The 25,607-nt window shown below is 34.9% G+C and overlaps 1 protein-coding gene across 8 annotated transcripts in view; it reads left to right on the top strand.

Moving 5' to 3' along the window:
* Positions 1-2,761: 2,761 nt before the first annotated feature.
* Positions 2,762-25,607, top strand: part of Dgkb (diacylglycerol kinase beta) — a 624,803-nt gene continuing 601,957 nt past the window's right edge. For 6 of the 8 annotated variants that reach the window (XM_090332719.1, XM_090332717.1, XM_090332716.1 and 3 more), the window contains exon 1: positions 2,770-3,364. The gene's annotated coding sequence lies outside the window, so the exon portion shown is untranslated. Of the gene's footprint in view, positions 3,365-6,361; positions 6,455-25,607 lie in introns of those variants that run through there. The other 2 variants (XM_090332713.1, XM_090332714.1) reach the window with 2 other exon arrangements.

The following is a 25,607-nucleotide window of genomic DNA, read 5'->3' as shown; positions in this document are numbered from 1 at the left end:
GCCTGAGATCTGAGAACTCTGGTTTGAAGTGAGCCCAGGCAGAAAAGTCAGAGACCTTAACTTCCCATTAATCAGCTGCAAAAAATGGCTCACATTTTAGGACATCAACCTTGAGGAGTGAAACAAACAAACAAACAGCCAAGTGAGAGCCTCAGGTTCTGAGTTCGTGGCACAGTAAAGGCAATAAATAAATAACTACATAAATGTATTTACTTTATACATCCCTTACTCTACCTGCTCTAGGAATGTTGATACATGCTGAAAATATACAAATGAGATATACAAAACTGGCTTCTGCCATTGTAGACATTATCAACCCACAGCTGTGCTCTAGTAAAAGTTTTGTGAAGATAAAGAAATGGGTGGTTAAAATTGAGATTATCGAACCAGGAGTTAGGCCTAGTGGTAGAGTGCTTGCCTAGCATGCATGAAGATCCGGGTTCTATTCCTTGACACCATATACATAGGGAAAAAAAAGCCAGAAATGGTGCTGTGGCTCAAGCCTTGAGAGAGCCCAAGGAAAATGTCCAGGCTCTGAGTTCAAGGCCCAGGACTGGCAAAATAAAAAATAAATAAAATTGAGATTGTCAGGAAAATGGAGAAGAATGGAAAAGGAATAGGAATAAACTAGGACTGCTTTTTGGAAGCAAGGGACACAGACCTTCCCATGGGTTTGGGGTTGTATGAGGAACTAGATTTTGGGGTGAGCTTATATAGGTCTTAACAATGAAACTGAAAATTAAAAATGGCCTATGGTCTCTTGGTGGCTAAGGGTAGTATCCTTTTCCAAGCCCCAAATGGAATGTTCCACCAGGGGTTAGGGGATCTTGTCTCCCAGAGACCAAGGACTCATGCACTTGAGTAGGCAACTAGTGCTTTGCTTGCCCTGGGGGAACAGGGCAGGAGTAAAACCTTCATATTCCATCTTAAGATAGATGAAAGGATTGAGCAGAGAAGAAAGAGGCAAGTCCTTCAGATAAGGTCTTTGGATACATAAAGGATTGGGCTGAAAGGGAACAACATGGAGTTAAAAGAACAAAGAAGATTACCATCAGAGATCATTTCTATTCTTCCATAAATTGTTGTTGTTTTTGTTGTTTTAATCAATGGAGGGATGGTTTTCTACAACTGATTTTTTTACAGTTGATCAATGATATACATTTTCTAAAAATCTTATGAAAAAAAGAAATCCCTTGGAAAATTGGACAAGGGCTTACAAAGCCTTGTTAATTTCCTACAAAGTGATGTCATATTGTTATAAAAGTCAGTAGTTAAAAATCAGTCACTAAGTTGAAAGTTTGGCCTATTGATAGAGTGCTTGCCTAGAATGCACGAAGACCCAGGTTTGATTCCTTGGTACCACATACTCATGTGTGGATAAAAAAGAACATGAGTTTATTTTCTAAGCTTACCTGCTCAATGTCTTCTATTCATTCTCAATTATTTTACTTTTTTCTAATTTAATTTATTGTTTTAGAGATGATATAAGGTGGGGTTACCTTTACATACCTCAGATAATAAGTACATTTCATTTCATGATTTAATGTCTTGTGGTTCTTTTGAGTTGTACATAATAGTTATTTACAGACAAACCATGAAAGAAAAAAATACACAGAACAAACATGGAAACTATTCAGAGCAGGACAGAAAAAAATGTATCTTTTTATCTCTTAAAGTGTTCATTATAAATAATAAAGAATTAAGTTTATTTGTAGCTCAGACAACTAAAGGCTAAAAGAATGAATATATTGTTTATTTAAGTGGTGTATATATACATACATAATTAGGAGTTGTTCATCATTGCATAATGTATTCAAGAATGAGAACACGAACACAAATTATTTCTAGAATTAGTGGTGTTAGACATCATTGAGATGCATTCTAGTCTTAAAGGGGGCTAGGTATCTCTAAGTTCTGCTTATCACTTTATATGAAAATATGTTGGAGATAAATGAGAATAGAAAATGAAGAATAACTGATATAGGAGAACGAGTCCATAAACAACAGAAAACAGGTTCTGGGCAAATGGAACCAAAGTACCAATGCACTGAAATCACAAAGATCAAAGGTCAGAGCCACTAAAGCATACCTATACCAATGTGACTCACCGCACAGCCTTTCCTAGCCATCAGATTTTGCATATATTGCATCCAATAACCTGATTGCTAACTTACATTTTATCATCCAATATGCTTTTACACATTGATTAAACGCATCAACTTTTACTTATACTATTTCCCCCTTACTATTTAACTGCCTTTCTATTATTTCCTCATCCATCATCTTCTCCCTGGGTTCCAAACTGGAGAATGCACATACAATGGCTAGGTTGGTAGAGTGAGATTAGCCTGGTGGTTGTTGAACAATGACCCGCCAAAGACCATTCAGTGAAGAGAACGGAAAGTTCAAAACCCTGTCCACATTTCCTGTTGGAGGGAAAAGGTATGCTGAGTGGTAGTAATTGCAGGAAACCCCACTTACAGACTCAGTACCAACCGCTTCAAGTTGCACTGCCTCTTGCTGTCTCAAACCTCAGCTAGCATGCTGTTAAACAGCTGGGAAGCCCTTTCTCTCTGTCTCATTTTTTCCCCCAGTGTTCCAACAACAGTAGTAGCAACAGCACGGGCAGCCAGAGATAGATGCAAGGCTGTTGCTTGCAGCCTCGCAGATTGCCTCCTCCTCAACACACGCACCAGAGCACACACGCGCGCGCGCGCGCGCGCACACACACACACACACACACACACACACACACACACCACATAGACTTCCATTATCAACGCCTTTTGGTACAAATTCAGGACTAAGAGAGATGAGAGAAGAGTGTTAGTCATGGACAACAGGTATTTTTCTCTCTGACAAATGCAGCTTCATTCCTGATGTGTATTGATATGGGTGATGAAAGAGCCATTGTCGATAACCTAAGCTTGAGTGGGAGACAGAAGAATACGGAGGTGGCTGCAGCAGCCGAGGAGGGTGAAGTGGGAGGAGTGAGATGTGAGGATGCAGGATGCCAAAATGGACTTGGAAGCTGCCGCCGCGGACACCGCCAGGGAAGCCTAGGAGGATCTTTCAGCCTGGGCTGCTTTTGAGTTGCAAATGGTCAGGAACTGGTGGGATTGTAGGGTGCTGGCGATGTTGGCTGGAAGTAGGTTTTCACCTTTCAGTCACTAGTTCTGGCAGGGGGAGGAGGATGCTGTGAGCAGAGTTCTTGCTGCTCCGCTCCTGGGGGAAGCCGGTCTGTGTGGGAGCCGGATTGCTTTGCCCCAGCAAGCCTGTGAATTGGAAGGCATCCTGAGCTCTCCGGGAAAACAGTGGCTCTCCCTTCAGCCATGCACCAAGCCCTCGCCTGCATCACGCTGCAGTAAGTTCAACCAGGTTGGCTATGGAGTGGCTTTCTGGCTACGTGGGGAGGAGGGGTGTGTGTGTGTGTGTGTGTGTGTGTGTGTGTGTGTGTGTGTGTGTGTGTGTAAGAAATGGCGAGGAAAGTTAGAAAAACACTGCTTTGAATTTGCCCTGAAATGTGAAATGTGAGATCCGTTTGCTTCCCTGACTCCTGTCCTAGTTAAAGTGAGAGTGGCATTGCTCTGTTATTTATCAACGGTATCAGTGGCTAGTTAGGGCTGCAGAAAGTGCCCATTCCATTGTGATTTTACACAAGAAAATTGGTACTTCTAGTCTAGGTTTAGTGCCAGCAGGGATCTCGTGAAAGTTAGGGGTGAGATGGCAGCTTGCCCTTTCAAAAAGAAAAAAAAAAATCAGAGAGGTAGGCTGAGATTTTCAACTGCCCTAATTTAATGGCTGTAAATGTGAGTCCAGATATCTTTTCTAATGTATAAAACAGACAAGTACACGCAACACCACAGTTTTTGACTGATGAATTAAAGTAAAAATGTGAATTTGGGCTGTAGATGACAGGCTGACAGCAGCCCAGAGAACACTGATGACAGATAAACCTGCAATACTCCTTTAGTGGTGAAAAGTAGTTTCTCCGTTTCTTACTATAGCTAAATCTCCATTTGCCAAGCACTATCTTCCTTGTGATTTTTTTTTATTTTTTTTTAACATAGATGATCTATACTTAGAAACTCGGCAGGATTGTGTTCACTGAAAGAAAATGAAGGCTAAAAAAACTTTTAAAAAAGCAACTTAACCTGGTTGTTTAAATTGCAGATGAACAACTCATTATGTATATATATTTTCAAAAATTGTTAGCCAAGACCAATCAGCCCAGCCCAATGCCAAATGACCAAGTAAATATGAATGAAGTCCCAGTCCTAAAGATGTCCAATTGAAAGAGAAAGTAGAAGTAATCTAATATTGTTGGGCATATGTAATCAATGTATTTCACACAGAACAGACTTTTTATAACAGACTATTATTAATCCCTGCATTCCCTCCCAAAAAAGACTTTTTTTCATGTAGAAAGTGTATGTTGGAGAAATTACTATAGCACTGTTTCTTATTATTTCTTTTTTATTGTATTTTAATGTCAGGATAATTTATAGAGGGGTTGCAGTTACATTCAGTCAGGTAATGGGAGCATTACTTCTCGAACCTTGATTCCCCTTCTCATGTTTTTGTCTCCTTTCCCCTCCTCACTCCCTTCCAGTCTTTTTTCCCCTTTCCTTTTCTTTATTTCAAATACATTCTTTTCTGAAAAGGATTATTGTAAGGACAGAAGTTAGCTAAAGCAATCTGGAATTGTAAACCAGATGCATATTGTAGCACAAATTCTATAGAATAAAGTAGATTCAAACTGTTCAAATAACTATTTTAATAGGAAAACTATTTTTGAAACGCTGTCATTAGAGAAGAAGATGTTCGGAGATACTCTTATTCTATTATCTACATAGCTTAGTAAAACATAAAACATATCCAGGATGTAATTTGAGTTGTTTTGTCTACACTTCTCAGGGATCTTTTATATAAAGGCTCATTTAACACTTTTGGCAATGTTGTTGGAATGTGTAATTTGTCATAGACAAACCATTCTGCAAGTGAAATTGCTATGTATAATTTCTCTGACTTTCTTACTACCTGAGTAGTATTGTGATACTTCGTTCATCATGACAATTCTAACCTTAAGACAATAATAATATAAATGACAGGAAGTATTCACATACAGAGTTGAAGAATGTAGTTCAAGAGAGCTTACAACACACTAAAATCCACAAGTAACTAAACTTCAACTCTTCAGTAGGAAAAGAAAATACAGGCTAAAAGCACTTAGCAATTTGTCAAAATTTCCAGAAATGTAGGAAATTCAGTAGGTGCAGTTGAGGTGTAGTCTTTCCCTCATATTTTTTTTGTCCTACCAGAAAGATAATTGACAAAATAATTTTTAAAGTAGATACATTATTTTAATATTGGCTATAGTTGTTGGGACAGGGTCTAAATTAGGTAAAGATCTCATGACTCATGCTTTTCCTTGCACACTAGTGTAAGAAAGGAATTACAGCCAGACAAGACAAGTCAAGCTAGCTGCTAGCTCCTAAATTCAATTCTGGCTACTAATAATGACTCTGATGTGATACATAGGCCTGAAATGGCTTGAAATGATTCCTCTCATGGCTGGATTTAGGGACAGAGTTGTATTTCTGCATGCATGGCAGAGTTGCAAAATTCTCTTAAGAGGAATACCTCTATCCCAGAAGCACCTGCATAAAGAAAGCTTCAGGCAAAATGATGACAAAAATCTCCTCCTGGTGCCTCTCTTCCTTCTACAGAATTTTATCTCTTATAAAGCACTAAAATGAAATTTAACCCCAACTAAGGGTCCCATGTACCATGTAACTGTTCCTCATGAGGTATTTGTAATAAAGTACATTCAACTCCCTGGGAGCTTTCTGTAGATTATTTTTATGTCTGATTTGATTATCACACACTGATTCATTAGTTAACAATTATTGTATGATGCCTTTAGATCAAATATGTGGAATAGATCATCTCATTTATGGTAAACTCACAATAGGTTATGACATCTTTTTCTCCATTGGAAAAAAAAATAGTTTCAAAGGAAATATCAACTGCTGAGTCGAATGTATTTGGTAAACAGTGGACTAGGATAGTTATCCAGATGTGATTCCTAGTCACTGTGCTTTAAAACCATGTTCTGTTCTAATAAAGAAATACTCTGCTATAACTCCTGTGGGAAAAGTGTGTTGTGCTGAGGGGTGCTATGGGATGTGAGTAGTTGAGGGAGAAATGCCAGCTAGAAAAGGATTTTCTGCTTCTTATACCAAGATTGCAACTGTAACCTAAATTGACCTCGAGTCCAAACTTGGCATATCTCCATTGCAATTTCAGGTTCTACTCTGTTCATTTCCACAAACTGTGGAAATGTAGCTGAGAATACTGCCAAGAAGGAAGATGACAGAGTTAGTATGGGAGAAAAGATGTTGGAAGAGAGAAAAACAAAGAGGGATAGGAGGAATTCTGGGAGAATCCTCTGGTAAGAAGCTAGTATAAAAATATCTACAGAGGCTTTGTCCTGAGGGACACTGAGAAACAAATTATTTGAACTGTCTATGAGGTGATCTTTATAGCTACAGCTAAACCCCTATCTTAAAGCACTCTTTAAGTAATGATTAAGTCTGATTACAAAACTTAGATTTGGCTCATCTTCAGGCCACCTTCTTTAGTATTTGGCAAAGAGAGAAGTGATGATTGAAAGAGTAGTGAGGGAAAGGAAAAGGATGAACGAAGAGGTAACAGGGTGTATGGCTCTTGTGCAATCACTTCCTACAACTCTTCCAAGGAGCAAACGACCATCTTCCTCCAGTGAGAATAAAAAGTGAATAACTCACATAGGTAAATATAAGCGTTACAAAGCCTAGTGTGCTTACTGTTGCTTGTCTTATCACAGAACATAAACACTAACAAGAAATAAAATGAAAATGCTGCAGGCAGAGAGCCAAACACTATTTTAGGATTGATCTTTCTTGGCAAACTAAATTTAAACAGCTGAGGTTTTTTTTTTCTAAACATTATCTGAGTCAACAATTTGAAATGCAAGGAATTGCCTTTTAATGGTGAGTTGCTATTGCATTGCAAATTCAAAACACAATGTCCTTGCCTCAGTTATTTTTGATTGTCAGTATGGATGTAAAAGAAAAAACATTTCAATAAATATTTTCCTAAAAATCAGAAAATGTATGAATATTCTTCATATATAATGTATTGACACTATAGAGTATTTTGGGGCAATAGATAATGAGGTAATAGAAGTATTTACAAATACATTCACATTGATAGTGCAGTCATTTCTGACTTTTGTGTTGGAATTAGGTGTGGAATTTAAGATAGATTTTCAGATGTAATAGTAATTTCTCTTTTGCTCATTTGTATAGCTTGCAAATAAGGGTAAAAACTTTTATTGAGAGCTTACTATGTTAGTTGCTTTCATAAGTGCTCTAGATTGAAGTATATTTGTTTGATCTTGAGAAAAATCATATGTGATAAGCCTATGAATTTACTCTTTTCTCATTTTATGTAAAAGCAAACTCAGAAATAATAGTGTAGAATTTGTTTTCCATAGTTACAACCAGGTAGAGATTACAATGGTCCAGATGGTCTGATTATAAAATATCATTCAAATAAAACACTCTAAGTCCACAGTTAACTATCATTGGATTATTTTAACCTTCTCTATATACTTCAATCTGCTTAGCACCTCCTTGTTCTCTTGTTCCTTTTGTCCGTAATGTATTTCTTGATAACAAAACCCCCCTTTACATCAAAATGTTTCACTTCTCCTGGGTTTTTATCTCCTCAATCTAAGCATCTGATGCTTTGGGGATTCGAACACTGGTTCATCTGCCTGTAATTCCATTGAAACATGTGTTTGCCTTTACTGCTATCTATGCCACAAAAGGTTGAAACCCTCTGCTTTTCACTGTGATGAAGGGAACCAGAACATATCTATATCTTTTAATTTAGGATTCTAATTTAACCCCCAAAGAAATAGAAAGAGTTATTTCCACTGTGTTTGGCTTTTATCCCATCAAAACCCTGGATAATTTTCTTTCAAATGCAAGGTGCAAGATCCAACTTAGAGAGTATATTTCAAAAAGTTTAATATTTTTTATAATCTCTGGCTCTAATCCAGTACTTTTCATCCAAAATGCTTGGGGTCAAAAGGTTTCAGATTGTGGATAATTTTTTTTCATTTTTTTATTGTATTTTATTGTCTGGGTGATGTATAGAGGAGTTACAGCTAGAGTTGTTAATGGGTACATTAGTTCTTGAAGAGTAATATTGCTTCCCATTTTTTTTTCTCCTACTTTACCTCCCCCAATACTCTTCCAATAATCTTGTTTTCCTTCTTCCCTCCCCTATTTCAAATAAACATTTATACAATATACCAGGTACCAAACAGATAGAGTATCATGATATAAACCATAAGGGAAAAAAATAAGAGAAAATATCTCAAGATATAGTTCAAGAGCTATATATATGCGGATTAATTTTAACTGTACTATTTACGGATATCTTGAGGATGGGACCCATGTCTACACACCAAATTCACTTGTTTCATATAGAACTCATACAAATAGCCAAAAATAAATCTATATATTAGTGATATGCCTATGTTCTGACCTGAAACATTAGGTTGCATGTGAAATTTTATACTCATGTCAATTAGTTCTGCACTACTAACTTTCTGATTTGGGGCATTTCAAATTTCATAATTTTGAATTGTGCCCATTCTGTATTTTGTATTTAGAATGTAGTTAACACCATGTTTTAAGCAATGACAACTGAGATATTTATCTGTTTCACAAAGGTAATTTTTTTCTTAGTATCTAATATTTGGGCTATAGTTATTAATGTCGTGTTTGGGGAAAGCTGAAAGCAAATATTAAAATAAGTGCATCATCATAGACCTCCTGTTTGTGTGAGACAAGAGTATGACGTTGTGAAACCATAGAATTTATTTACTTTGAGGAAAAAAACATCTTGGATGTTTTTAACTCAAGCACAGCTAACCCACAATGAATCATTTCTACAGGTATACTAACCATTTTAGATAAGAAAAAAAGTAACGATGGTTACAGTGGAAAAATTAATCTCATCCTTTCTCCCAGATCTTGTATGGGATCATTTTTGGTGATAAATTTTTATTAGGTATTGAAATGTCCTAAGTATGAACTGAATGATGCACAAACCTGTCTGAATACATTTTTTAAAAATGTGCAATTTGGGGCCGAGAGTTTAGCCTAGTGGTAGAGTGCTTGCCTAGCATGCACCAAGCCCCAGGTTCGATTCCTTGGTACCACATACAAAGAAAAAAGCCGGAAGTGGTGCTGAGGCTCACGTGGTAGAGCTCTAGCCTTGAGAATGTCAAGGACAGTGCTCCGGCCCTGAGTTCAAGCTCAGTACTGGTGAAAAAAAAATGTGCCGTTTTAGGAGGACAACTCATTACATTTTATTCTTATTTCTAATCCTCATAAATTGACTATCAATTAAGAGATATAATGAGGTAGAAGACACATAGAGGAAGTGTGGTTGCTATTTAAAATGTCTTTGTAGTTTCAATTGATAGATCATAGGAGGATTTTACCCACAAAGGCGACCTGACCTTGCTTCATAATCAATTTCGTTTCCTTTAAGAAACTCCAGGTTTAAATTGGTCATGATGAGGGTGAGTTATGGATAATGGAGTAGAAAAATCAAATGAACATAGACATTCTTAATATGTAAATAATCTAATTTAAATTTTCTGATTGTTTTCTTAGGTACTGTAGTACAGAAGGTGAAATTGATGTACTCATTCAAATTGCCTGGACTCAGTCCTTACTGCTAGGTTGACCTTGAACTAATAATTTACATTTGGTGCTTTAGGTTTGTACTCTTATGAAGCAGAGATAATAAAAATGGAATCACATGTTTTAATCACATATGTAAAGGTTTTAGAATAGAAGATGCATAATAAAACCCCTAAGATATAAGCAACTTATTAATTCTAACTTGGAACAGTGGCTCAGATGAAGTACTAGTATTACAGAAATATTATAAATAAAATGCAAATGTGAGTACCATCCTATTCAAGTATAAATTTTTTAAAATATACTTAATGGTACTCATAAGGCATATAGATTTTTAGAACATCTTTCTTATTATTTTGCCAAAAGGTTTTAATTTAATTATAAAAGAGATCACTGTTAACAAAGAGAAATTAAAAAAAAAAAAAAACCTAACCTTCCCACAGGGGTTTCTGGCATACAATTCACTTTCAGAAATTCTGGCTCCTTCCCCCTTACCTAAAACCTTGAGAGAAAGAGCTTTCATTTTTCTTCCTTTGCAGTTCTTAACAATGAATCATAGTTATCATCCTTTTAGTACAGAGAATGATATTCTATTATGCTCTTCATCAACTGTTCTGCTATTCGTATCTAAATATGCTGGGGTGTCTTCCGAATGTGAGGAGCCTATCACTACCAAGAATGGGAAACTGTGTTTTATGAAACAGGAGTACTGTGGGAAAGCATCACAGGATCCTTGACCTGCAAACAGAATTTCCAGCAGAAAAGATGAGTTTGTCGTTTATTCAGTGGTTTGTTTTGCTGATACAGAGAATATAAGGAAGCACTTCTTTCTGAGCTTTTCACCAAAGGATCCCTTTGTTGTCTAATGAAAAAAAAACGAGGCTGTGGAATTCTTCCTTTTCATGTCTTTCCTATCACAGATTTTGGAAATTGTGATCCTCAGCTACCCTTAGGATAAGGTTCATGTAAATCGAGATGCTAAGGCCATCACCATAACAGGCACCATCACTAATACCATGTCTCCTTGTTCTAATTCATCTGCCAGTCAATGATGGACTGTTATGTGAGGTCCTGTGCCAGGATTACTGAAGGATGAGTAAAGACAACAGACATATCCCCACAGTACTCAAAGTACTCCAGTGAATGAGAAAAACTCAAGCAAATACACCTAGGGAATGCTCTTTGTGTTAACACCAGTGCCATGAAAAAAAATGAAGAGTTGATGATGAGCCCCAAAGATTCTAGACACTGAAACAATCTGATGTCAAGACTTATAAGGACCATCCATTATCCTTCTCTGTGATTGACATCCAGAAAGGAAAAGTCACCATGAGTTCCAGGGATTGCCTACCCCAAGTAATCCCTTTACTGTAATTTAAAATCTTACTGAAATAATTATTAAGACCAAGGCAGAAGAATTTCTAATAAATCAGAAGTTCAGAATTACTTAGCAAAACATTTTCATTCAGTCAAAAACATGACTCCCACCATGCGTTTTCCTTTCCCTTTATATTAGAGGATCATTCAGCTTTGGACAGCTTTTAAAGATTTGAAAAATGCATGCATTTAATGTTGCTTAGTAACTTCTCTTGCTTGTGACTTTGGGCTGCATGTTAATGACTCCTAACTTCCGCACACTTGTCCCAAATTCTAGAATCTGGAAAGAGAACACAATCCGTTGAGTCACTTTTGCTCTCCTGTTGTTCTTAATAGGAGTTCTGATTACCAGGATGAGTTTGCTATTGTTATGTAATGTTATTTGCCTTAGCGTATGTCTGAACTTTCTATTTGGCAAATAGAGATTCTTTCTCATCACAAGTTTGAGAAAGCTTAGCAGGAAAGCAACTCAGAGGTGGCCTAGATTTTGTTTTTCTTCCTTTGTTTGTATGTACTCTCTGGTATTGAATACTATCTATCCAAGCACTCCTAGAAACATTCTAAAGCTGAAGTGGTGATGTTATTGACCTTCAAGCAAAAGTTTTGTTTTGGATCTGATAATGCTTCTATCATTCAAGGTCTCTCCTAGCTCCCCAATGGTACATTTGGTGCTTGTGTCACAGTGCAACCTTCATAACAGTAGTTAAGGGGAAAAAAGATTGGATTGAATGTGGCTGCTATTCTTTATGCTGAGGTATATGTTTTTTGATACTAGTGACTTTAAAAAATTGTTAAGTTTGATGAACTTTTAATAAGGTAGGAGTGATATATTGTTAAAAATTTTTCTTCCATTAAAACCTGTCAATGGTAAAGAAACAAAGCACCTGTTCCTTATGTTCAAGGAGGCCACTGGACAAAGAGAATGTAAAATACTCTATGCTTTTTAAATGCTTGTTTTGTTGCCACTAATGATCTAAAATCCAAATTATGTTTCAGGATAGAGAAAAACGATTTGGAGAATGTTACTATGTATGTTGAAAGAAAAAAAAAGGAGGAAAAATATTTCCTTAGTTAAGATTATATAAAAACTTCCCTGATTATATTTAATCACAGAATCCTTTCTTCAGGGAGCATCTATTAATGTGTCTTTGAAGCCCTAGGGTACAGTCTAAGAAGTAATGTCTATTAGCATTCAATTATTCATTATAAAATTTGAGCCTCTACCCCATATCAGAATAGAAGCTCTAGAGTGAAAATTATGAATGGATCCTGATTCTGACAATAGGACGTTCCTAAACTGGAGTTGGAAGAAGACACCACCATGTGCTTTCTACAGCAGTAGAAGGATACACAGGTTGTTACAGAAGATAAGAAGAGCAAGAGACTAAGGGATCGATCAGGTCATTTTGAATCTGAATTTTGTTTGGAAGGAAGGTCAGAAAGTTACTTATAAAAAGACAATGAAAGCATGCAGAAAGATATATGTAGAATTTCTTTTTCATTTCCCAGTGAACGTCAGAACTGATTTATTTTTTTTCATACATAACTCTGGAGTAAATAATTAGTTATAATGAGAGATAAAGAAGGAGAGAGAGCAAGAGCTCTGAGATCAAGAAACTAAGAAAAAGCTCTATTAATTAGCTTATTTTACTGATAATTGAAATTTTTGGCATAGATCATAACCCCCGGTACAAAAGAATATCAGAGTGGAAAAATGATTTTAAACTGACACTTTAGATCAGCTTAATATTTTTAGAGAACATTTGAATAGATAAGCTTCTAAAGATTGAAATTGTCACAGGGTAAGAAAATCATATCAGAAATCTGTGACACTTGAAAGAGCAAGAGAAAATGTTCCATAAAAATGACATGCAATTATCTGTCAAATGGCGTTAGAGGTCAACTTGAGATGAAGACAGAAAAATATCAACTGCATTTGAACATGGGGAGATCATTGTTGTTCTTAGCTAAGGATGCATTGCTGAAGTCACTGGGAGTGGGGTGTGAAACTCAAATGAAAATGTGTTGAAAGAGTAGGAGTTCAGGAGAGGGAGGCAGAGTGACTCATTCAAAAAGTGTATCCATGAAGGTTTAAAGAAAGACAGAACTGTTTCTGGAGAATGGTTTTTGAAAGCAAGTTTTACTTTTCTGAAATTATTTAAATATCGATCAGATGGATAGTGATTATATACACATGAAGATGGAGGTTTGAGGGGTGTCTAAGAATGTGTGGGTAGTAAAACTTATGAAGTATGGCTTAATTTTTCCTCAGGAGGAACATTCTTGTGACAAAGAGACAAAAGCAGAGAAAGTAATAATCTGAATAGCGTGCAGGATGAAAAGCAGTCATTTGAGGCTATTTCTGGAATTTACCATTTCTTTATAGAGTGTGAATGAAATAGAAAAAGTATGAAGGTTTGCATGGAGATACAAGGTTATTTTCCTGAGTTAAATAGCATAATCTAGATACGTTGAAGGGGCTACATTGAGTAGACTATCATGAATTTCTTATAATAACTTACCTCATTCAATGGGTTAACTCTGTTCAGCTGCTTGTGATGTGGCACAAAAGACATAAAGTGAATCAAAATTTGGTTGCTTGATTTTGTTTTGACTCTTAAAATGCTGCTAACCCTCAGTGTCAATTATTATCTTATAACTTGTTTTGATTAACTAATTTGGATGGCAATGTTTCTTACCCATGTATTCTTTCATAATTAGAATTGGATATAGTATGTAGTCTGGTACGTTAACTTTCTTGAGTTGATATCTCTTCATCTTCCTACCTGGATTTAACTTCTTTTCAATCCATGTTAATCATTCCACTGTGAATCTTGATATTTCCAGGAATTTCTTACTTTGGAACAATGAAATAAAACACAAAAATTGTATATTTTTCTATTCTTCCATCAACTTCCAATTCGTGATACACCTATTCTCTTGTAAGGACTTTTTGCTTTCCTAACTAGACAGACAGGCACTATTAGATAGTTCTTTTGCCTTAAATTTTATTTTCTTGTACTTTTCTTCTTCTATTTTACATATAGTAAAATACTTCCCTTTTTCAATTCAGCAATCTGGATTTGTTTCTTCACTTAGGATAATGAATACTTTTGAAAGCATAAAATTGGTGACATAATAAATTTGGGATATCCCATCTCAGTATGACTCTGGTAATTTTCAGTGTGTCCATATGATATTTTCTTTTTAATTCTCTACAGCAGTCCAGTCACTCCTAAGGAAATGTGAAAGCTGAATATTTTAAACATTGTTTAACATTACTTTTATTTTGGTATTTGAACATCTGAATTAAACTTGGATTCATTTTTTTTAAATTATTACTATCTATCATACCTTAATTTTACTTCCTATAATTCCCAAACATCTACAACTCATAAAATATAACATAGCTCCTCATTATGTCTTGAAGAATTTTGTATTGCCACTTTCTACTCTTTCAGTCTTATATTCCTTTTATATTGAGCTGCTTAAAGTCTTTTTGTTTCTTTTTTTTCCCTTGTGGGCCTATTGTCGTTTTTTTCCCTTTTTTTTCTTTTGCATAGTTCCAATGTTTAGAACAGTACCTGGCACAGAACAGATACCTAAAAAGCAGTGAATTAAATAAGTGAATTATGATAATGCTGCTTTCTTGATTTGGTATGATGTGTTATATAAAACATCTTTCAGAGCCAACTATATATGCATACATATATATATATATATTTACCATTTAATCTACTCTATTAAAGAAAGAGGTACATAGCCATCTAATTTATTCTCTGAAACATTAGACCTCTTTTTGGCTCATTGGTAAATATGACTTATACTAGTTCTGAAGAACCCCACTTGGTACATAAAGGTAGTAAGTATATATGTTCATTCTGGAGGTAAAACTTAAATCTGTTCTTTTGTTTTAAAAGTGAATTTTTTCTTAATTTAACCAAGTATAGTAATGATAGTTTTTTTCAAATAACAGTTTGAATTAGATATAGGCATTTGGTTTATTTGTGATATTTTTTGAAGATTCTTGGCGTTCTGATTGTGAACCTGGATGTACAGGAGAAAAAGGACAAGGGCTATTTGATGAGAGCAAGAATAGAGACCCATATAAAGTAAACACAAGGCTAAGAGGTACACATGAGAAAAGAAGAGAACAGATCCCTGTTCATGTTCCCAAGTCCATTGCAAGAGTTTCATTTAAATGATGATGTTACAATTGCATCAGAAAAATTGTATTCTTCTCCAATCCATCCAGTATTTGCTGAACATTTAAAAATGCTTTTGAAAGATTTTTAAAAATGATTTCTACTTTGAATCAAGAAGAGACAGGTTCTTTTCAGGTTCTTGATTTCTCAAATTATTTCTAATTCCTCTAGTTGCTATTCTTTTAAAGAAGCAAGATACCCAAAGAGATAAAGTCAGTAAGGAGAGCAACCTTTTTCGCCCTCTCTCCTTCCCCACCTTCTCCCTCTCTGTCTTGTAAGCATAAACTTTCCACTTGTCTTGAACTTCAAAAATCATGAGTCAGTTTTCCTTGAATGACTTTTGAACTTACAATATTCTACTTACATAATTTTATTTAAGTAATGTAAGTAAGACCAGCTATAACCTAAAATTTAGTACTTACAGTAAATTTTCCCCGGAACACAAAATAATTTGTGCACTCATTAGTTTTATCTCAGGTTCTTTTATTTAATGTAATTTTGTTAGGAAATGAACCATACGATTCAGTCTGGGAAATTCTATTAGCTCTTATGATAAGTATGCGCTGGTGAAGCCAGAGTTTCAAACTCAGGGATATTTTTGACTCCCCTTTTCACCTTTTTGGTTCTAGATATTACTGAAATACATTAATGATTATGTGTATGGCATTTATGGTACGGTATTTATCTCAAGCCAAAAAAAATAGCTAGATGAATGACATCCTTGTTAGGTCTACATTGAAGACTGTGTCTATCTTAGTTGTATAAAAATTCCTTCTGCGTTATATTGTCCAGATCCACTAATTTCACAGGGTTTGCCTTTTCTAAAATTAAAAATCGTGTTTTCCTATCATAGCATGATTTTGTCCCACTATTGTATTTTATTTGTGAAGAAATTCAGTACCAATTCTATGTTGATCCTTCTGAAGACTTACTTTTTCTTTTACAATGAGTAAAATGTTATTTTCCTGTGATGATCCAGGATTTTCTTTTTGTCTGTGATTATGGTGAGTAACTTCACTTCTTAAGTCCAACACTGGTATGTAAGGTGAATTTCCTCTTCTATCACCTTCCAAGTGACTTGTTATAGGCCACAGCAAATCTTATTAGACTTAGAGTTTGGATGGTTTGATGAAAGCATTGAGGAAATAAAATGTGCAGTGGTATTCTTTATCGTCACAAAGCATCCTAAAATGATGAGAATGGCTCCTGAATGCTGCTGGGACTTTCCAGCCACATGGTTTTTCAAAATCCTGAATTCATGTGCTCTTTGCACTCTGCTAGCTGGGAGGATTCCATTCTCTGCTTAGGATGTGGGTAGGGCTGAACTTTGGAAATGCCCTTGTGTGGAATAAAATAAAACCCCAGGGAGGACCTAGTTACTTTCGTTCTGAGCCTTGTGTTTATTCTTCCCAAGGATTATTTGGTAGTATGACAGTAAATCAAATTAAATGCCAAACATGGCTTAGTCATGGCCCTCATTCCTGCCAATGTTAGAACTGAACCAGTTTTTGTTTTGTTTTTTTTTTTTTGTTTTTTTTTTTTGCTTTTGCTGTAGTTCTGACTAGTTTATAGAGTCAAGATAAAAATGTCGTTAGTGGACTACCTCATAGATTTATTGCTGCTGTGTGTGTAATATAATTAACACTTCCTGGCTGAGACAATTCCATGGTGTTCCTGTTTATCTATGCCTTACCCATATGTACCAGGTGGCAAGCTATATCATCTTGATGATTTTTTCTTTCTTTCTTTTTTTTTGCCAGTCCTGAACTTGAATTTAGGGTCTGGGCACTGTCTTTGGGCTTTCTCAAGGCCTGAGATCTACCACTTGAGCTTCAGCACCACTTTTGGCTTTTTTCTATTTATGTGGTATGGAGGAATAGAACCTGGGTCTTCATGCATGCTAGGCAAGCACTCTACCACTAGGCCAAACTTCTGTCACCTTGATGATGTTTTCAAGATCACTGAGATATTGTTTTTTTTCTGATGAAAGCATTAAAATTACCTGGACTTTATTAGCTTATACTTTTCAATTCATAATTAAACAAGGTTAAGACACTGACTTACATGTAGTCAACTTTCAAACTTACCTTTCTACTTTATTCTCACAGATAGATCCTTTTTTTAAAGAATAAATGAGGATGATGAAGGGAAGAGAACAGGGAAATTTTGGAGAATTAAGTATTTTCTTTGGATAACACAGTTTTATTATCTTGTACAAGCACTTGAGCTTGACCTCAGAGCTTAGCTAAGCATATTCCTTTATCATCACCACTTTTTTTACCTCTCCATTTCCAGTTTTTAGTTTTTTCTTTCCTTTTTTTTCCTGGTCATTTGGAGATAAGAATCTCCTAATATCCTCAATTTTCCTGTCCATGCTGGCTTGGAACTGAGATTCTCAAATCTCAATCTCCTGTTTTAGTAGGATTATAGATATGAAATGATCACATGCTGGTCTTAGACTTTTATTTGTATTGCATTTTTACTCTAACTTAAGGTTCACCACGGACTTATTTTCTTATTGTCCTTACATTGCAAATGAAGAAAAGTTACCATTTTTGTTATGACTGTAGCTCTTCAACAAAATGAGATGATTCTAAACAATGATTCAACCTTACAGTTTTCAAATATCTTTATTCAAACAACAATAAAAATGAAGAAGCCAAGTCTTTTAAGACATAGGTCAATAACAGGTAATGGATTATTCTGGGGATTAAACCCAGGGCTTTTTGCATGCTAGGCAAGCATACAGCCACTTTAGCTATGTCCCTCTCTTTTTTGTCTATATTTTCCACATTATTATATGTATACTTGCATATTAAATGAAAGGAACTCATATGTCAGAAATAATATTTACTATATGTTGACTTTTCAGACTATATAACTGGTGGATCTCAGTAATTCTTTAGACACTACTAATCATCAATTTTAACTATATTCTGCCTCATAAATATATTTGGTCAAAATGTATTATGAATTTCCTAATTATAGAATGGATTTGCCTATATTCAATTCTTGTTATTCTCACACTTGTCATTTTTTTATTGCTTCTCTCCATGTCATGACTTTATCCTCCTATTACTGATTAGAGTGAATTAACATATTTCTCTTATTCAAGCAGTTTGCTTCCAGCCACCAGATATAAACAATATGAAAATAATGTGAAAGCATCTCATAAACAGTTTCCAGTAAGATTTAAGTTTAGTTTAATGAGTGACTAGTATTATTATCTTTTGTCTAATTTGATAATTTGATATTTTAAAGACCTACTTACAATCAGGTATAATTCCATGTATTGGATGCTGTGATAAAATTTGGTGTTTTCAATTACCTGTATTTTCTGGAGGAAAGAAAATGTGAAGATTATGCATGTAATCCAAGTTTGAGTGTAGGATAAAGAAAAAAAGCGAGGACAAGAGGAAAAACAGTGAAAGAGAGTGGGTGATAGTTTAAATAATGTTCTATTTTAGATTTACTTTAATTCTACAAACAGCTTATGTTTGAAATGCCTCTAAAATATTCAAGTGATGATGTTAGACAAGTGGTTGGATGGATGATATTGAAATGAAAGAGAATTGTGGAAAGTAAAACCATATTGGTGTGTAAACCTGAGAGCTACAGAGATTCTTTGGGGTTTGAGTATAGACAGAGAAGACAGCACAACACTTAGCCTGTGGTGGGGGGACTGAAGAGAGGGAAGCCATCTTTTTACAATAAAGAAATCTGCAGAAATAATGAGAAGGGACAGCAGGAGAAAATTTGCAAATTGTGCTGGTCTGGATGCCAAGTAGCCTGATGTTTCCAGAAGGAAGGGTTGCTGACATATGGCTGTGGCTGTGGAAGATACCAGCCACATGGCTGGATTGGTTATGGATGAACAAAGAGGGGATCTTTGCTCACCTGAAAAGGGCAGATTCAGTTAATCACAAAAACAAAAGCCTGATTGAAGTAGATGGAAGTGTGAATTATTGGCACTGAAGTAGAGAGAACATCAACCAATCCACTACACAAATAAATTGGAAATCACACCTGAAGTGTTCTAAATATAACAGCATCATTTGATATAATCCAGAAGGTTTAATAGGCTTTTTCAAGAGCTGATGGCAAGCTGAGGCCTGAGATCTCTGCCAAGATCAAATAGACATATGAGGAAATAAACTCGGGAAAACTAGTTTAGTGCAAGACAATTTTGAGAGCCAATAGACCACTGAGGATAGAGTGACATGAGATTATCCAGAAAGAAGATAACACAAAATTATATTGTCTTTAATAGAGGCAATGCCAGAGACTGAAGATTTAAGGGGCATGTGGATATGTGAACAATATAATGTAAATTTGGTAAGATTACACCAGCTTCCATATACAGGATAAATTGTAGGTTAGCCATAGGCAAGCTGGTAGCTAGTCACGAGCCATTGTAATAATTAATGCAAGTGGTTATCGTAACTTAGATTTTTTTTTTTGCCAGTCCTGGGCTTGAGCTCAGGGTCTGAGCACAGTGCTTGGACTTTCCAAGGCCAGAGCTCTACCACTAGAGCCTCAGCACCACTTCCGGCATTTTTTTCTATGCATGTGGTACCAAGGAATCGAACCTGGGACTTCATGCATGCTGGGCAAGCACTCTACCACTAGGCCAAACCCCTGGTCTGTAGCTTAGACTTTGTTTCATGTACTATTTGACAGGACTTGAAGCTATATGAATGGGTATAGAGAATTGAAGCAGCAGAAGTCATGAAAGACCTTTAAATTTCTGGCTTTTGGGGTGCCTTCTACCCCATAAGATAATTATAGCAGAATTCTATTGGTTTATATTACTTATGTGAGGCTAAATAAGTCTCTCTCTCTCTCTCTCTCTCTCTCTCTCTCTCTCTCTCTCTCTCTCTCTCTCTCTCTCTCTCTCTCTCTCTCTTCTCTCTGTCTCTTTCTCTCTTTTTTTTTCCTATGCAGGGATAACATCTTGGAATATTATATTACTTTTTCGTTGATTCCCCCAATGTCCTGTCAATTTTTACTATTTCTGCTTTCTCATATTGGCCCTTTCTTTTTATTTCTCCCTATTGTAGGCTATACCCAACTTCTCGTCACTCAATTGTACTGCCAATTTTTAATTCTCATGTCTTAATTTACTCATTTTCCCTTCCTTGGTGTTTTTTTTTCTTCTGCTGTTCTTTCAGTCAGTTTTGCTATAGGAGATTCTGACCTTCCCATGTCCAAGCTCAAAGTATTTCCCTCTTCCTTCTAAATAAGCTGAAGTTTCACCTTGGTCTAGTCTTCAGGGAAACTGAAAAAAAAAAAAGTTGTAGATTCCACTTAGCTTGTCACAGTTGTTAGCAGAGTGATTAAACACTACTTGGTTTCAATCCTTTTAGCCTCAGTACTTTCCAGCAGTTTGGCTTTGGTTGATTTATTTAATCATAATTTTCTAATATTAAGAGGGATTAAGAATAGCAGTTTGCTTACAGGGCTATTTGAGGGACTAAGTTTGTGGCAAGGAGTTAGCATCAGTGAATACAGTTTTCCTTCAAATTCCATCTTTATGTATGGAATTTCTTGAATATGTCTTTTATCCCTGTGTGTATGCTATTTTATGCTTCTTGCATTCTCCTGTTTATACTCAGTTTTCTCCTTCCTTTGGTAGACCTTTGAGCACAGTTTTATATAAATACATTTCTCTTCTAGGAGCAGTCTCTGGCAAACATCCCTTTGCCTCAACTTTCCTTTCATCCGCCAATCCAATTTGTAACATCTTAGTTATGTGTGTGTGTATATATATATATATATATAATCCTAGATAGACTTATAAATATTGTAAATGTATAGTCATAGATAATTTTTCCTTTATGTCTCTATCTTATTTTTATAGCTATAGTACACAGTGGTCCTAAAGCACAGGGATTTAGTATAACATTCATAGTTATTACAATATTTGTGAATAGCTGATGGCAATGTAAGTAAACACTCTTTCTTGTATCTATAGGTATTTTCAATTTTTCTTTATTCCTATGCAGACTGATTTTTGTCCCACTATCCATGAAAGAATGATCTGGCTCAGATCATGTTTCTTGAGAACAGAAGATCCAAATCAAGCAGACTGTTATATTTTTCCCATGCTCTTAGAAATTACGTATTTTAATTAAGCCCTCTGGCAATAGAATCTCTGATTGGGTGTTCCAAGTCTCTTTCATTGTTATTGTGGTGGTTGATTTGCCACCTGCAGTTTTATGTATTTTGAAAAATTAGTTTGAGAAGAGGCGATAGAGTACCAACTTCATACTGCTCAACCGAGAGATCTTTAACAACTGGTTTCTTTCTTTAAAAAAAAAAATGGCATACTAGCTGGGCACCGGTGGCGCCTGCTTATAATCCTAGCTACTTTAGGAGGCTGAGATAAGCCAGCCTAGGCATAGAAGTCCACAAGACTCTTATCTACAATTAACCACCAGAAAACCAGAAGTAGTGCTGTGGTTCAGTGGTAAAGTGCTATCCTTGAGCTGAAGAGCTCAGGGGCAGTAGCCAGGCTCAGGGTTCAAGTTCCCCATGACTGACAATAAACAAACAAACAAAAACAATGTCATAACAGAATATGCTTACTATCTTTTGACTTCTTCCTAATTTTTCTTTTTCTGTTCTAAAATCTCCCTGAACAATAAGAGGCTCATGAGCTTCTATCTTTTAGGGTGTTCTGAAAGCTTGAATCAGGATTGATTCTCATTTTATTCATGGCTATACTTGGTAGTAATTCACAGAGTTGGGACGACGGTTTATTTTTTCCCCTCTGAAAGACTTCAGGGATGTTTTTGTCAGGATTTGGAAAATGTGCTCTAGGAGCAGTGATAAATTGAGTGCTGCCTCAGAGAAAGTCAGGTTGTCAGGGAACATGTTTATCTCCATTCGGGAAGTAGAGCAGGGTAAGTACAGATTAAAAAACGAAAGAAGGAAGAAAGGAAAGGAAGAGAAGGATGAAAGGAAGTGAAGGAAGGAAGGAGAGAGGGAGGAAGAAGGAAATAAAAGGAAAAATTAGGTAAAGGAAGTCAGTCTAACATGATTACTTGTTTAACATGAAATGCTAAGGCATGAAGAAGAAACGGAAGTTAACAGTTATTCAAAGACAATTCTTTTCTTGTACTATTGTAACATTGAGAAAAAATAATTAAATGATTCATGGTGTGACTAAAATTTCAATATATTACAAACACTTTCTCAATGTGATCTGTACAGAATGCAAAATCACAAGTTATTAGAGGGGTCCTAAATTGAATGAAAGTGCTACGAAAACGTTCCCTGATAACACAAAAAGTGAAGAGGTTAAGCAAAGATAAGAAGAGAAGGAGAAAACATATATTATGAAATATCGTTATATATCTATAATTACAATAAATACTCTATCCATGTTTGTGTAGGTGTATGTACATTTGGAAAGCTTGTGAATTCTGTAATCATGTAGAATGTAAAGTTTTCATAATACACTTTGTTATAAACTACGTTTTCATGGACTACCTCCATCGATCATTCATTCATTGATTCCTTCTTTTTTCTCTGATTTTTTTCTTCATATCCGTGCTTAGTTTTTCATGTTCTGTCTTCAAAATACACTTTTTCTCTATGAATCACTCTGCATGAAATCACCAAAATCTTTAGCCAAGAAGACATTTATTTAAGTAGCTTTAAAAACAAATAGAGTTTTCATGAACTACAATATGGACTCATTTCCAAGATGTTATTCAACTCAATGAAGGGACTAAGATGACAATGACTCAAAAGTAAATTACACAGATGTTATTTATAGTTGCTCAATTAAAGTAAAGAAAAATGAATTTTTCACTTTTAAGTGGTGATTGTTATACAGTATAATAATAATGACCAATCTTTGGGTTGTAACACAGGAGTCATTTGCATTTCCTTTAAAAGTAAATCTGTTATGTGATTTTCTTAAAGTAAATCATTATTCTCTGAGGAATGTAGCATATTCAAATTAATAGCAAATAGGAAATTGACTGAAATTATGTATTCCTCAGAAATCGAAAAAATATCCAAATAGACTATTTTCATAAACAGTAACCAGCAAGATACTTAGATCTATTTTGATCCATTGACTTCTTTCCCAATTCACGTGAACATTTATGACTTAATTGTTTGCATGCTTCTTAACTCCGATTGGACTTTCTATCAAACAGCAGAAACATGTATAGAACACTTTTATCAAATGGAGATGTTAAATAACTTTATGAAAAATGTATCTTAACAGTCAAAAACAAGTTATTTGTTAGGATGAAAATATGTACTTTTAAATGGTTAACAGGTTATTTTTTTCTGGTTGTACTCAAGGATATTTTAGGAATAACTACTTTGACTACTTACAAATAGTATTTTTTAATCATAAAAAGAAATAATTATGAAAATGACAGAGCGATAGAAATAACTTAGTGAGATAAGACCAGTTTATATATTGAAAAGGATAACACTGATCAAGATATATTATATTAATAAACTGTTTAAAATGAGAACCTCTCTGTAGAACTACTTAAAGATAATTTTTCAAAGATCACTTTATAGAAGTAATTCTAATGATTAAGAATGTGAAATAATGCTAAATAGTTGGCATAAAAATTGAATATGATCCCAATTACAACAATAACAGTAAATCCAAAGTCCATACATAAGTTTGGCAAAACTTTGCAATCTTTAATGACATCTATTGTTGGCAGGCATGTGAAGAAATGTCTATCTTGTAAACTGTCAGCCACCCTGGAATATTTGGACATTTTGTTAGAACTTGTTAAAATTGAAATTCTGTAGAATTTTTGGACTAACAGCCCCATTTACAGATTTAATAAAATAATGATGATGAAATCAAAAGACACGAAACAATGGATTTTATTATAGCACTGTTTATTATGATATACACATAGTAAAGGAGCTATAGCAAATGAAGATCAATTGAGTTATAGACCAAGTAATAGGAAAGCATTATTCCTTATCTCTAAAGTGGTTTTATAGCAAAGTCAAGTTTATGCACAGATTAAATTAAAGGTGATAGGCTTGGCGTGAGACTCCTGCTGTCAGGATGCAATGAAAACATTTAATGACCATCATTGGAATTCATCTTTGCTTTCTGTTCAGGTATGTCTTTGAGTAACTGTACTCCATGATATAAAAAATATCCAGAATTTGAGTAATCTAGAGAGAAAATTCAACTTTTTCTTATCTTAGGACTGGAGAGTTCAATACTAACTAATACTAACATTCCAGATGTTGAAATTTAAGTTTTAATTCCTTACAATTATATGAATCTTTCATTAGACATTAAGTACCCCAGTTAGGACTTCTCACAAGGATTCTCAGGAACATCTTTTGAAACTGAGAATTGCTAAATAGTAGGAATTTCAAAAGATGCTTTGAATGATGAACTATGTTAAATATTCACTAAAAGAAGTTTCTTAAAACTAGAGCCCTCTCCAAAAAGAAAACAAGGCCCATACAGATTGCATTCAGCTTCTTTGAAGAGCTTCTGGATTATTTCACTTATAAGGAATTTCAACTTGTCACACAAATGTCTTATGCACTAGTATTATTTAAACATAGAATGAATGCCCTACTTGAACTTTCTTCCCAGTTTTAGGACAGTAACTAACGGCAATTTTTATTTAATAGAAGAAAAGCGTTTTACTAGCTTGGTTATTAATGCACATATGCAGAGTTATCAGAAGATTTTTGGTGCTTTATAGCATGCATCATTTCTGATATGGAAAAATATTGGTCATATAGAGTAAGAATATTTTAAAAACATAAGTATTTACTTAGTAATGAAATATTAATTTAAGCGATCCTGACAAGACAAAGTATGGGATATCAAAATAACTTGAAACTGTTTTATGTTTGAGGAACAAACTCATGCCTAAGTTGACAGAGAGAATCTGTCAATGACAACAGCATTTGCTTGAATGTATTTATTGACTTAATGCATTCTGTAGACTTTTATCATGGTAAATTATTTCATAAAGTACAATTTTTAGCAAAGAGAAACATATCCTACATCTAAATAGGATATACTGTATTTCAGGTCATGCATATTTTGATATACATTGTATTTGGGATATTTTTATTTATCATTATATTCAGGGAGCTATATTATTCAAAACTGTGAACTATTATAATATATAGCACTTCTTAGCTAAAATATTTATGTTCAGAATCTGAACAATATTTTGCTTGGCTTGGTAACATAAGATATGTATATTAAATTTACTACTATCAAATT

This window comes from Megascapheus bottae, chromosome 5 (assembly GCF_031878675.1).
Source record: "Megascapheus bottae isolate mThoBot1 chromosome 5, mThoBot2.hap1, whole genome shotgun sequence".
Taxonomy (NCBI): Eukaryota; Metazoa; Chordata; class Mammalia; order Rodentia; family Geomyidae; genus Megascapheus; species Megascapheus bottae.
This window is presented reverse-complemented; position numbering and strand designations above follow the sequence as displayed.